The following is a 13,872-nucleotide window of genomic DNA, read 5'->3' as shown; positions in this document are numbered from 1 at the left end:
GGGTAAATATAAAAGATTCCACATAAAAGCTATAATTATATAAAAGTTAAAATCTACATCATATTGCATGTATGAAAGAAAAAATACAAAGTTTCAAAGACAAAAGAGAAGAAGAAAAAGAAGAAGAACAACAAAAAAAAAAAGAGAAGTTCCCCAAATAAGATCACATAAAACCATCACAACTCACTACACAATCAATCGTCATCTAAATCAATAACTTCTTCTTCCGGGACCTCGAGTTGATGTTGAGGCGACAATCATAGTAATCAAAGCGACGGTTCACCAATTCCACCTCCTTTTGGAGTTGTTTAAGGCTCACCGCCATCTTCGTGGAGACTGAGTCCATGGCGATGAACATGTACCTGATATCTATCTCCATACTTACTTGGGACTGTCGGGATGTCTCCTCATGGCAGCACTCTCCTCCTGGTTCTTCAAGATCTGCTCTTGACCTGCCTAAAAGTGCCATTAACCGGTCCATCATACTTTGAAAATCAAACGCCCCACCGGTAGGAGGTGGTGCTACATCAAAGGGATCCTCAGCCTCCATTGCTTCTTCCTCATCCACTTTGGGGACATAATCATCGTCCTCATCATCATCTTCCTTTGGAGCCACTTCCTCCTCACCAACATCCATTACCCCATGCAAATCTATCTTGTGTAAATTCCATTCAGGTAAACTTATCCAAGGGGAAATTTCCCTCCTCACCCCTTAGATCCACATGGAAATATTGAAATATCCTTATGAGAGACCGGGCATAAGGGAAGTTACCGTCAAAAGGATGTGCGGTGTGGTACTCCATGGTCTTCATAATGATGAAGGGAAGGCATATGCGAGAAGCATTCGCAAGGGCCATGTAGATGCAGTAAGCCATGTATGCCCCCATGAAGTTCACTTGGTTCTTTTAACCAGCTCTAGGGAGCAAGTTGAACTGGACCAGGCAGTTGAAGACCCGTACATTAGGAATAAACGTAGTCTCAGACTCAGGGCATACTACGTTGCCGCAGATGGTCTGGTAGATGTGGCTCTATAGCTTTTGGTCTATAAAGGGACCCAAAGCCTTGCCCCTAGGAGGACAGTAATACCAGTTGCCCTCCATGGAGATGCCCAGAATCTCCACTAGCAACTCGATGGGAAGTCGGATATCATGTCCCATCACTCAACTAGTGAGGGCATACACTCTACCATCATAAGAGACCTCGAGGTTGCAATAGAACATCCGAACAAGCTCGAGGTAGCATGGTGAGTCGACAAAAAGCATAGATTGCCAAACCAGAGCTGTAAACTTCTCTAGCAGCCGCACCCTAGAGAAGTCCTCCACTACCACAGATTTCTCCATTAATACGGGCTTTGTGGAGAATGTGGACCAAGATACAGCCGCCTTTAGACTCCAGAAAATCTGCTCATCGTAGTCTTCTGGATCCACCGGTGCATTCCTCCTCGAACGAGCTCTGTGTGTAGAGGAGCTCAAGGCTGCACTTTTCCTTTCTAACTTGGAGCATTTCTGCTCCATGATGGGGCAGCATCTTCCTTACCCTCACGTGATGACATTTTGCAAAGTGCATAGGAAAAACATAAGAACCCGACAAAGATTTCAAGAGGAATTGAATTAAACAAGGGATAAAAAGGAAGAATCAATGCAAATAGGACCATAATAGAAGGAAAATTGATATGAATGGCAACAATCCAAAATGACACTTATACTAAGTACATTGTAAGGAGCAATGTGTATTGAATGATGAACAAGGAGGAAAGACCACTAAAGTGCTAATGCCATTGTCATAATGTGCTCATATATGATTAATAAATTGAAAGAAAAATGAGTGGACAAGTACAGTGTAGTGATGATGAGCGCATTTATATGTGAAATCAAGGGTAGTAAAACATGCATTTCATATATTTAGAATGGAGCTACCTTGGCTTTTACTCTCTTTTTGCAGGTTTTATATTTTCCAGGTCTTAAGGACTACCGGGCACTATATCTCCAATTTTACACGTAAAGAGGTCCTATTTTTTTTATGCTTGTAAAGAGGAAAAAATTCTGAGCAAGATGGAAGTGTTCAAATAAAAGTACACATCCGTTTGGTCACCCGTATAAGTGATTATTCTTTTTGGACCAGAAAAAGAATAATGGATCATAACTGAACCAAGATGCAAAACCAGCCCGTCTGCATTTGTCCCGGGGGAACAAGGAATATTACAAATGCCAACAAAGATCAATGGACCACACCCTTAAGTGATTGAAGATTCATTTTTGGTAACAACAACTATCTAGCGTAGTTGGTGAGTTGTGGTGTGCAAAATCTCTTGCTCATTAGGAGGTCTTAAGTTCGAACCTCTTGGCAACCATTTTTTGGAGTTTTTTTTGAAAGATTTTCTCTCTCATACTCATCACCATCAATTCAAGCAAGGAATAGAGGTCGGCCAAGGGGGTTTTTTGCGCAAGAGAGAGAAAAAGAGGAAAAAAAAGGAAGAAAAAATATAAAGAAATAAAAAAAAAAAAAGAAAAAAGGAAATCAAAATCATGGGAGATCTCCTCTCCTACGATTCTCTCTCTCTCTTCTCATGCCTCCACATATCACACAAATTCAGCCAAGAGATTGTGCACAAAAGAGGAGAAAAAAAAAATAGGAAAAGAAGGCAAGAAATAACAAAAATACCCCACTTCCTATTTCCTCTTCTCTCTCTTCCCCTCCACCTCATCAAAATCGTCCAAGGGGATCCACCCTTGGACGTCTTCCTCTCTCTCTCCTATTCCTTATAAAAGGGAGTCCACCAAACCCTAAAATGTTGTCCACTTTTGCTCTCTTTTTCTCTAATTTTTAGTTGTGCTCTCCTTCTAGTTCTGGTTCAAGTTCTTCTTAGTTTTTCTTACTTTAAACACTTTTGTAATTGGTTTTATTTCATTAATGCAATGTCTTTTATTTTTAGAGTTCATATTATTAAAATTATTCAAAGGTGTAATAATTTTACCTTCTAGTTCTAGACTTAGTTCTAGGTGATAAAAACAAGCTGTGGAGCATCTCTTTTAAGTTCAAGTTTTTCTCTTCATGATCTGTTTTCTCTAGGCCTAGCAATTTCAGATTTGATTTAGTTCAGAACTGGTTTTTAGGCTGGTAGTATCTCAAATCGATCAAGTTTTCAGTTCAAGGATTGAAGTTCACGTAAGTAGGCTCCTTCATAAGTCTTCTGACCCCCCTCTCATTCCCTCTTCTTGCTACCCATCATTCTTAATTTAGGATTTAAATTTCAGCCTTCACATTATTGCTCTCCCTTTCCCCCAAGGTTCATGGCTAGATTATACGTTGGCTTTTCCCCTCTCTAGCTATGGAACCATCCTTTTATTTTGATTAGTTATATTGCATCACTTCCCTTAAAGCCAAGTAGAAAAGGCCTTGTAAGAATACTCTTTGGTCAAGTAGGGAAGCTCATATTTTTTATGGTGTATCCCTCGAGCTATGTAGAGATACCTACTTGTGTGCCTCTCTCTAGTTTTTTTCTTTTTTATTTTATTTATTTACTTTTCAGCACTTTTACTTTCAGTTGTTTGCTTTTTAATTGCGTGGTTTGAGTATTCAAATTCTTAGATGATGAATGGTTAAGGTTAGATGTGAATGGTTAGGTCGTTTAATTTTTATTTCAATTGTAATTCCAATTTCCCTATATGTGTTAGTTAGGACGCTTTTAGATGCATTTGTATTAGGTTGGTAGTTAGAAATAGATCACCATAATTAATCTGTGCACTTTCGCATTACTAGAAGAAGCCTAAAATAAAGTGGTTGCTCTCCTTGTATTCGACCTGTTTGCTACATTGATCCGTACGCTTGCGGTTACTTTTAAAATTCAAACAAGTTTTTGGCTTCGTTGCCGGGGAGACAATTCCATGTTATTTTTTGTTTTTTTTTGGTAAATCGGAGTGCTTTTTTTTCTTTTTCTTTCATTATTTATTAAATTCCTGAGAAGAACAACTTGCAATAATAGTTGTATCAGTGGAGGTCACCAAGCCTCACTGTATGATAAAGACAGATTTCATCTTGTAGTAGTACCTCAGGAATTGTGCAACCCCGGATCCCTACCAGTAAGCTCCCAAAAACTTCTTTCCATTCTTTTGTGCTTGTCTTACTCTAGTTGCGGGTAGTTTTATGTTGCATGAGTGTTAAGTGGGTACGTAATACTAAGAATCGGTTAGAAAGAAGAGATCCAACAAGTAGTGGCCCTATACCTATACTCTCCTCAATATCTTTCAATATGGGAGACCAACAGCAAAACCCTCCACCTAAATCTTTGAAAGATAGGTTCCACCCTGCTAGAGCAGCCCAACCTTCCTGCATAGTTCTACCACAAGCTAAAGGCAATAATTTTGAGCTCAAATCTCAGTACATCACTATGTTGCCCCACTTCCATAGGCTGACCTCTGAGGATGCATACCTATTTTTAAAGGAATTTGAAGAGGTATGTGTTATAATTAAGATCCAACAGCTTTCTGATGATGTTGTTAAGCTTAGGTTCATCACTTTTGATTGAAACACCAAGCTAAGAAGTGATTGTATGGGTTACCCACAAATTATATAACCTTATAGGAACAGTTCACAAATTGTCTTCCTTAAGAATTTTTTTCCCAACTCATAAGACCAATAAGCTTAGAAGTGATATCCTTCAGTTTAGGCAAAAGCCTAGTGAGTCATTTTCCAAACTTATGGAGAGATTCAAGGATCTACTCCAAGAATGCCCTCACCATGGTCTAGACTTATGTCATTTATATCAAATAATTTATGAGGGTATTGATTACCCAACTAAACAAATGATAGAGTTTATGTGCCCTGGGGGATTTATAGCATTTACAAATGAAGGAAAGGCATGAGAATTCTTACTTGACTTAGCTGACAAAACCCGTGAGTGAGAATCAACCCAAAAAAGTGAAAGGACCATAGGAGGGAAAGGATATTTTGTGGATGGGTAGTGGCCAAGGAAGCCCACTTGGATAGCCTAATCAAAAGGATTGAGGCTAATGTTCCTAGAGAGCCATCATTACTCAATATAGTTAAGATGTGCAATTGGTGTCAGTCCACTGGACATGTTATGGAAGAATGCCCCAACACCTCTTGTGGCACTTCCAATGAAAGTGTGAATGCCTTATATCAGAATAATCCATTTAGTAACAATTACAATCCAAGGTGGAGAAATCACCCAAATTTCTCCTGAAACCAGGCCAACCAAGCAAGGCCTCCCAATTTCCATAATCAAGGTCAATCTAGACCCCAAAGGCCTCCCTTTGCACAATAATCTTTTGCCCCAAATACTTTTTGTAGGCCAAATGTAAGACCTCAAGCTAGTTTCCCTAGGCCCCCTCTCTTATCATCTTATCAGCAACCCCCTGAGTTTACCAACACTAGAGAGGCAAGTAGAGTAAGTGATTTGGAAAAGAACATGGTCCTCCTCATGATAAGCCATCAAAATCTTACAAGAGAAACCTCCCAAGTTGTTTCAATTTTGCGTGAGAGGGAGAAAGGAACTTTGCCCAGTCAACCAGAGCCTAACCCTAGGCATCATTAGCCTGTTAGTTCACAAGCACCGCCTAATGCATCATTGAATGTAGTACAAGGTCAGACCCAACAAGGGCCCACCAACCAATGTCATGCTATTTATGCCCTTAGGAGTTATAGAGAGTACCAATAAAGTGTTCCTAAATCTTTCCCATATATTACTCCTGTTAATTCTTATTCTGTTGAGGATACAAGTGTGCCTCTTGTTCCAAGTTCATCTGATGAACCTAAAGATTCTTCTAAAACTAAAGATGATTTGGTTGAGGAAACCAAACATGATTCTTCTGAAAAAGGACAAATCCCTAACAGTCCTTATGTTCCTCCTGTCCCCTTTCCTAATCACTTGGTAAACAAAAAGAAGTTTGCTTCTATGGACAAGATTTTAGAAGTCTTCAAAAAGGTAGAAGTGAACATCCCTCTTTTGGATGCAGGATCCCAGATCCCCTCCTATGTAAAGGTCCTGAAAAATTTGTGTACTCACAAACATATCACTAGTGTGCCCAAAAAGGCATTCTTGGTAGGTAACATTAGTTCCATAATTACTCAGCCTATAGCCGCCAAGTGTAAGGATCCAGGGAGCCCTACCATAGCTTGTGTCATAGGCAACACCTACATTGAGTAAGCATTACTTGACCTTGGCGCAAGTGTGAATCTTTTTCCTTACCATGTGTATAAGTAACAAGGTTTGGGAGAAATGAAACCCACTGGAACTACTCTTTAGTTAGCAGATAGATCTATTAAGTTTCCTAAAGGGATGGTTGAGGATGTCTTACTTAAAGTTGGGGAATTTTTATTCCCTGTTGATTTCATTGTTTTATACACCCAACCAGTAGCCAACATTCAGGACCAGATCCCAATTATTCTTGGTAATCCATTCCTTGCAACTAGTAATGCCATAATTAATTGTAGGAATGGTACCATGAAACCTTCTTTTGGTAACACTTATGTGAATTTTAATGTCTTTAGGTTGGATCAGTAACCAAATCCCCATGAGAAGGAAGTTCATATGATCCAAGAAATTCCAGATTCCATTGAGACATATTTTGATATTGATTTTGATTCTGAATTTCAAGAGTGAATGGAACAATTGGGTGCTTTTGATGATAGAAATATGTCTGAGGTTTGGAGTCTCCAACCACCTATAGAGCCCTTAGGAACCCCTTCCAATTGCATTCCCAAACCTTTTATAGTGGAGGCCCCTAAGCTAGATCTTAAGAAGTTGCCATCTGATTTGAGGTATGCTTTCCTAGGGCCTGACCAGACTCTTCCAGTAATAATTTCTTCAGATTTGACTTCTAGCTAGGAAGAGGAATTACTTAAAGTGTTAAAAAATAAAAAGGAAGCCTTAGGTTGGACCATGGCTGACATCAAAGGAATTATCCTTTCTATTGTTCAATATCATATTCACCTCATTGAGGGGTCCAAACCTTCGATGGAACCCCAGAGGAGAGCTAACCCAATGATGAAGGAAGCCATTCAAAAAGAAATTCTAAAGTGGATGGATAATGGGATCATTTATTACATTTTTTACAGGGACAAGCATTTTTGTAATAGATCATTTGAGGCCCTTGTGAAGAAATATGGGATCACCCATAAGTTGAAGCCCTTCATTGAGTTGTCACCTTCTGCTCTGGAAGAGGTTATGGATCTTCATGAACCTTTTTACACTGATGACTAACTTTTAATAAGGTATGACCCTCTTGCATTGTCTTCGCTTTTAATTCTTTCCATGCATTGAGGACATTGCATGACTTAAGTGTGGGGGAGGTAAATCAGTTTCTTTTTGTTTTTTATTTTTGTTTTTTTTTTCCTTTGCTTGTTTTTCTTTTGTTTTTTTGAGCTGGCTAAGGATGAAATCCTACTTTAGCTTTTGGTTAATGATCATACCATTCAGTTGCTAATTTATGAATGTAAGAATTTTTTATTAGGGTACCCATTTTGAACATATAAAAACCCTATTGAGAAAAAAGAAAGAAGCCTGTGTCTCGAGATGGGACTCTCTTTTGAAAAATAAGAAACCCTTGTTTTACGGTGTTGGACTATACGTAAGTCTGTGGGCTCCTTGTACTCTTGATTTGGAGTTGAGACCTTCTTTTTAATTTGGTATGTGTTGACAAATACATAATTTTAAATGAAGTGTGGAAAGTAATATAAATGAAAAGTAAGAGTTGATTTTCTTAGAACTCGACAGGGCATTGTGCCTCAAGAAGCATGGTGTCTTGATTGAAACTCTTAGGGAAGAGATTTCTGAAAGAACTCTAGCATCACTGTCTATGTGGGCATATGTAAAAAAGCGAAGCTACATAGTAACTTGGGTGTCTGGTGTTTGCTTCACCATGTCATTCAGGCCAACAGTAGTGGAGTAGGATAGAGTTATTATGAAAAGAAAAAAAAAAACCACACAACTAGAAAGTATGTGTAAATGTCATTAATGCCTTGGCAACATATTTGGTCAAAAACACTCCAACGCCTTAGTCTTGGGTTTCCTATTACTTCACAAGTGGTCTTCCCTTAAGATAAGGATGTTTTGGAAGAGACAAGATGAGTTTCAAATTAAGAAATATGATTGTGCCTGAAATTGATATCGGGTAATAAAAATTCAAGTGTGGGGTCCCTTGATTAAGTGTAAGAAGACTTATCTTTGCTCCGGATCGGTATGGCCCTTACCTTTAGCATAGGCTGGGATTTCATTTTCTTCCAAATTTTGGGTGTATATTCACTGCAAACACCCACGAGGCACAACTCGTCCACAAGGGGTGACCTAGGGGTTTAAAGGCTTGTTGCATATGCTAAGTGCAACCGTGATTCCTATGAAAGTGAGTTAGGTTCTTTTTGTTTTTGTTTTGCTCAAGGACTAGCAAAGTCTAAGTGCGGGGGAATTCTGATTAGCACATTTATATGTGAAATCTAAGGTAGTAAAACATGAATTTTACATATTTAGAATGGAGTTACCTTGGGTTTTACTCTCTTTTTGCATGTTTTATATTTTCAAGGCCTTAAGGACTATTGGGCGCTATATCTCCAATTTTACACATAAAGAGTCTTGTTTCTTTTCATGCTTGCAAAGAGGACAAAATTCTAAGCAAGATGGACGTGTTCAATTAAAAGTATACATTCATTTGGTCACCCGTATAAGTGATTATTCTTTTCGAGCTAGAAAAAGAATAATGGATTAGAATTGAACTGAGATGCAGAACCAGCCCATCTGTAATTGTCCTAGGGGTATAAGGAATATTCTAAATTCCAACAAGGATCGATGGATCACACCCTTAAGTGATTGAAGATTCTTTCTTAGTAACAGCAACTATCTAGCGTAGTTGGTGAGTTGTGATGTGCAAAATCCCTTACTCATTGGGAGATCTCAAGTTCGAACCTCTTGGCTACCTACAATTTAGGAAAAGATAAGAAAAAAAAAAGAAAGAAAATAGGAAAAAGGAAATCAAAATCGTCGAAGATCTCCTCTCCTACAATTCTCTCTGTCTTCTCTCTCCTCCACCTCATCACACAAAGTCAGCCAAGAGATTGCGTACAAAAGAGAAGAAAAAATATAGGAAAAAAAGGCAAGAAATAAGAAAAATACCCTACTTCCTATTTCCTCTTCTCTCTCTCTTCCCCTCCACCTCCTCAAAATCATCCAAGGGGATCTACCCTTGGATGTCTTCCTCTCTCTCTCTCTCCTATTCTCTATAAAAGGGAGTCCACCAAACCCTAAAGGGTTGTCCTCTTTTGCTCTTTTTATCTCTAATTTTTAATTGTTCTCTCCTTCTAGTTCTAGTTCAAGTTCTTCTTAGTTTTACTTACTTTAAACACTTTTGTAATTTGTTTTATTTTATTAATGCAATGTATTTTATTTTTTGTGGTTTATGTTATTCAAGTTATTCCCCATTCAATTGGGATAAGGCTAAGTTGTGTTGTTATTGTTGTTGTTGTTGTTATTCAATTTATTCAAAGGTGTAATAATTTTAATTTCTAGTTCTAGGCTTAGTTCTAGGTGACAAGAACAAGTTGTGGAGCATCTCTTTCATGTTCAAGTTTTTCTCTTCATGATTTGTTTTTTCCAGGCCTTGCAATTTCATATTTGATTTAGTTCAAATCTGGATTTTAGGGCTAGTAGTATTTCAAATCGATCAAATTTTCAATTCAAGGATTGAAGTTCAAGTAAGTAGGCTCCTTCATAAGTCTTCTCACCCCCCCCTCTCATTCCCTCTTCTTGCTACCCATCATTCTTAATTTAGGATTTAAATTTCAGCTTTTATACTATTGCTCTCCCTTTCCGCCAAGGTTCATGACTGAATTATGCATTGGCTTTGCCCCTCTCTAGCTATGGAACCATCCTTTTATTTTCATTACTTATATTGCATCACTTCCCCTAAAGGCAAGTAGAAAAGCCCTTGTAAGAGTACTCTCTGGTCAAGTAGGGAAGCTCATATTATTTATGGTGCATTCCTCAGGCTAAGTAGAGATATCTACTTGTGTGCCTCTCTCTAGCTTTTTTCCCTTTTTATTTTATTTATTTAATTTTCAGCACTTTTACATTCATTTATTTGCTTTTTAATTTCGTGGTTTGAGTATTTAAATTCTTTGATGACGAATGGTTAGGTTAGATGTGAATGGTTAGGTCGTTCAATTTATATTTCAATTGCAATTCCAATTTCCCTAGATGTGTTGGTTAGGACGCTTTTAGATGCATTTGTATTAGGTCGGTAGTTAGAAATAGATCACCATAATTAACCTATGCACTTTCGCATTACTAGAAGAAGCCTAAAAGAAAGTGGTTGTTCTCCTTGTGTTCGACCCACTAGCTACACTAATCCGTACGCTTGCAGTTACTTTTAAAATTCAAACAAGTGACCAAGTGAACATCAAGGTATCATGATTTTTGAATGCACATTTCACAAATAAAAGCCAAGAAGTGAGAGCATTTACTTAAAGCATAGATTCATGCAAATGCTCAAGCTAGCATCAATCCATGGCATTAGACAGAATTCCAAGAGAAGAAAAAGGAGAAAATTCCTAGAGAAGAGCATAATCCATGACATAGCATTAAGTGGAATTCGACAATAGTATGTAAAAGAAGGTTCAAATGCATACAATTATACATATCATAGCCCTATTGAAGTCAAAACAATGAAAAACCCCCCAATTTCTTCATAAACCCCAGCCTAGGAATAGTGAAATTTCTTGCCAAGGAGTGATGGGTGAATCATATATGTAATGTGACATTCTCATCATTATAATACAACCAAATGAGAGTGAATAAACTCATTTGGGTCATACATTGGGCAAGGAAAGGAGAGAGAACATAAAAACCCTGAAACAGTAAAATTGGGAAGAATAGGGTTAAGCCATTGATGAAAATGACAAATGTAGTGATTGAAGAAGAGAATCATGGATAAATGACATACTCTCATGCTACATTCATCCTAGTTTTGAAGAATCAAAAGAAAAACGAAATTTAAAGGATATAATACAAGAACAACCGAAACTCCACAGTTCAAAAGAGAAAATCAAGAGAAGAACACTTACTTGAAGTTTTGAGGATTGACGGTTGAACAACTTGAGCAAAATGTAGAAGCTTCTCAACCCTTTCCTTGATGCTTCACTGCATTTGAGAGGAGTAGAGAGGAATGAAGAGTGAATGAAATGAGGGCAAGAAAACCCTCTTAACAGTGCCTCGCTAGCTACCCACGGGTCTTGAATCCAGCCCACTTTGCCGGTAATACCCACCGGTGTGGGATTTTTAGGTCAGAATGCCCCGAAATTGTGAATTTTGTTTCTCACCCCTAGTAGACCCCAAATTCGCAAGAATTATAAGTGGTTGTGCAAGGGATTTGGGTGTATTGTCATGTGTGGTGATTTTTATAATAGTGGGTATCATTATGGATGCGTACTACGATGATGGAATGCAGTATGATAATGTGATCTGAGGCATGATGTGTATTTGATTTTGTGCATGCACGTGGATAATGTAGCACTAAATCAATACTTAACTTTGATGTAATTCAGGTACAAAGCATCATGGTATGCACTAGATCCAGAGGTAATGTACGAGGAGTCCCTCGTGGTCCCCAACTTGTTGGATGACCACCAAATCCTTGGGGGCTTCGACCCCCGGGTGGGCCCTAGGCAGGAAGAGATAATAGGGGACCCACTAGTGAATGAAATTCCAGATCCTCCTCCCATTATCACTCCAAATGATGTTGCGGCTCTTATTCAATAATCGCAACAAGCATTTCAGCAGCAACTACTCCAGCAATAGCAAACTTTTATGAATGCTATGCATCAATAGTTGAACCCTATGCAAAAGGGTCAGCATCCCCATGTGGTGACCATTCCACAAGAACTGCCCATTGTGTCGAGTACTGGAGTTCAACTGGGGGTACATCTTCTAGGGCACCACCCTTAGATACACTAGGGGTACACCACCTAGGGTACCACCACAAGACCCACTAGGAAGCACACCTCCCATGGTGACACCGCGGTTCCCACCGTTTGGCACTACTCGATATATGATGCACCTGTTGTATCCATACTATCCGGTTTATCCACCTTATTTACCACCGACAACTACTACCACAAAGGCATTGGAATCGTTTAAAAAGCATTTGCCACCTATCTTCACTAAGCTGGGAAGTGATCCCTTAGAGCCGGATCGATGGATCCAAGAAATTGAGAAAATATTTGAGGTGGTGGAATGCAAAGAGGCTCAGAAACTCATCTATGTAGGCTTGCAGTTGAAGAATGAAGCCAACTCATAGTGGAAAGCTTCCAAGATCACCTTGGCGGCAACCCACCCGGAACCAACTTGGGAATAATTCAAGGAATTTTTTTATCAAACTACTATCCCAAGAGCTTCAGAGATCGAAAGGAAACAGAATTCATGGCATTGACTCAGGGGAACAAGTCCGTCCTTGAGTACCAACAACAATTTGAGGACTAATTTTATTTTGCTCCTCCACAAATGAAATCAGATGAGGAAAAGGCTAAGAAGTTTTTAAAGGGATTGAAGGTATCTATTAGTATAGTATAGGGGGCCATGGATTTGACAAATTATACCCAGATAGCACAGAAGGCTAAGACCATGGAGGACAAGCAGAAGGGGGAGTCTTCCACTACACTAGGGCTCTGGAAGAGGTTTAACCCTTATGCAGATTCGAACAACCTGAGTAAGAGTTTCTGTGGGTCATATAATTATAGTCCATCGTATCAGCAGCCGTACAAATCATTGGGTTATATGCCCCGACCAGTTGGTGGATTGGGTACCACCTCTTTCCGCCCGAGTACTAGTATAATGCCTACAGCCCTGAGGCCACCTCATCTTTCAACTGCACTAGGTTAGATACAGAGAGCCCTAGTACCAATGCAAGCATTCCAAAACCATTGCTATGTCTGTTATGTAGTTGGACACTTTGCTAAGGATTCCCCATACAAGCCAGCTGTTATACAGAATCAGCCCCATGTTTATAGACCCACATTGGCTCAAGGGGGCCAACCTAAAGGAAGGATGTATGCATTGTCAACCAAGGAGGTTGAAGCCAGCCCCGATGTAGTAGCAGGTATCCTATCTATCTCAGGTGTACCAACTTATGTATTATTTGACTCTGGAGCATCACATTCTTTTATATCTAAAAGATTTGCTAGGAAGATTGATATTCACCTAAGGCTCTGGAGGGTATGTTGATTGTTAGTACACCTACATGAAAAGTAGCATAGTTAAATGAAGTGTATGGACCATGTTCAGTTGAAATTGGTGAGAAGAAGCTAGATGCCCAGCCTATCAAATTCAACATGCAGAATTTTGACGTCATATTGGGCATGGACTAGTTGTCAGCTCACTGGTCGAACGTGATGTGCACCGAGAAACAAATTAAGGTGGTGAGTGATGAAGGAGAAGAACTTATGTATCAAGCAAATAAGGTGAAGTGACCTAAAGAGATTCTCATCTCAGCCCTACAAGCAGTGATATTACTAGAAGACGGATGTCAGGGCAAGATGTAGAAGCGAAGGTCACACCATTAGAGGAATTGAAAGTAGTTAGGGAGTTTCCCAATATCTTTCCAGATGATCTAACCCAGCTTTCGCCTAACAGAGAGTTAAAATTTGCTATTGATTTGGTTCTTGAAGCAGCCCTAGTGTCTAAAGCTTCATACAGAATGGCACCACCTGAGTTGAAGGAGTTACAGACACAGTTACAAGATTTGTTGGAAAATGGGTTTATATGCCCAAGTGTTTCTCCTTGGGGTGCTCCAATTTTATTTGTCAAGAAGAAGGATGGGAGTCTGCATATGTGCATTGATTATTGGGAATTGAACAAATTAACCATCAAGA

The 13,872-nt window shown here is 39.0% G+C and overlaps 1 non-coding gene across 1 annotated transcript; it reads right to left on the bottom strand.

The window, feature by feature from the left end:
* Positions 1-4,637: 4,637 nt before the first annotated feature.
* Positions 4,638-4,744, bottom strand: LOC122069876. The gene has a single exon (XR_006137574.1). It is a non-coding gene; the product is annotated as a small nucleolar RNA R71 (small nucleolar RNA).
* Positions 4,745-13,872: the final 9,128 nt, after the last annotated feature.

Source organism: Macadamia integrifolia, unplaced genomic scaffold (genome assembly GCF_013358625.1).
Source record: "Macadamia integrifolia cultivar HAES 741 unplaced genomic scaffold, SCU_Mint_v3 scaffold746, whole genome shotgun sequence".
Classification (NCBI taxonomy): domain Eukaryota; kingdom Viridiplantae; phylum Streptophyta; class Magnoliopsida; order Proteales; family Proteaceae; genus Macadamia; species Macadamia integrifolia.
The sequence above is the reverse complement of the archived record's forward strand: the minus strand, read 5'-3'. Positions and strand labels throughout refer to the sequence as shown.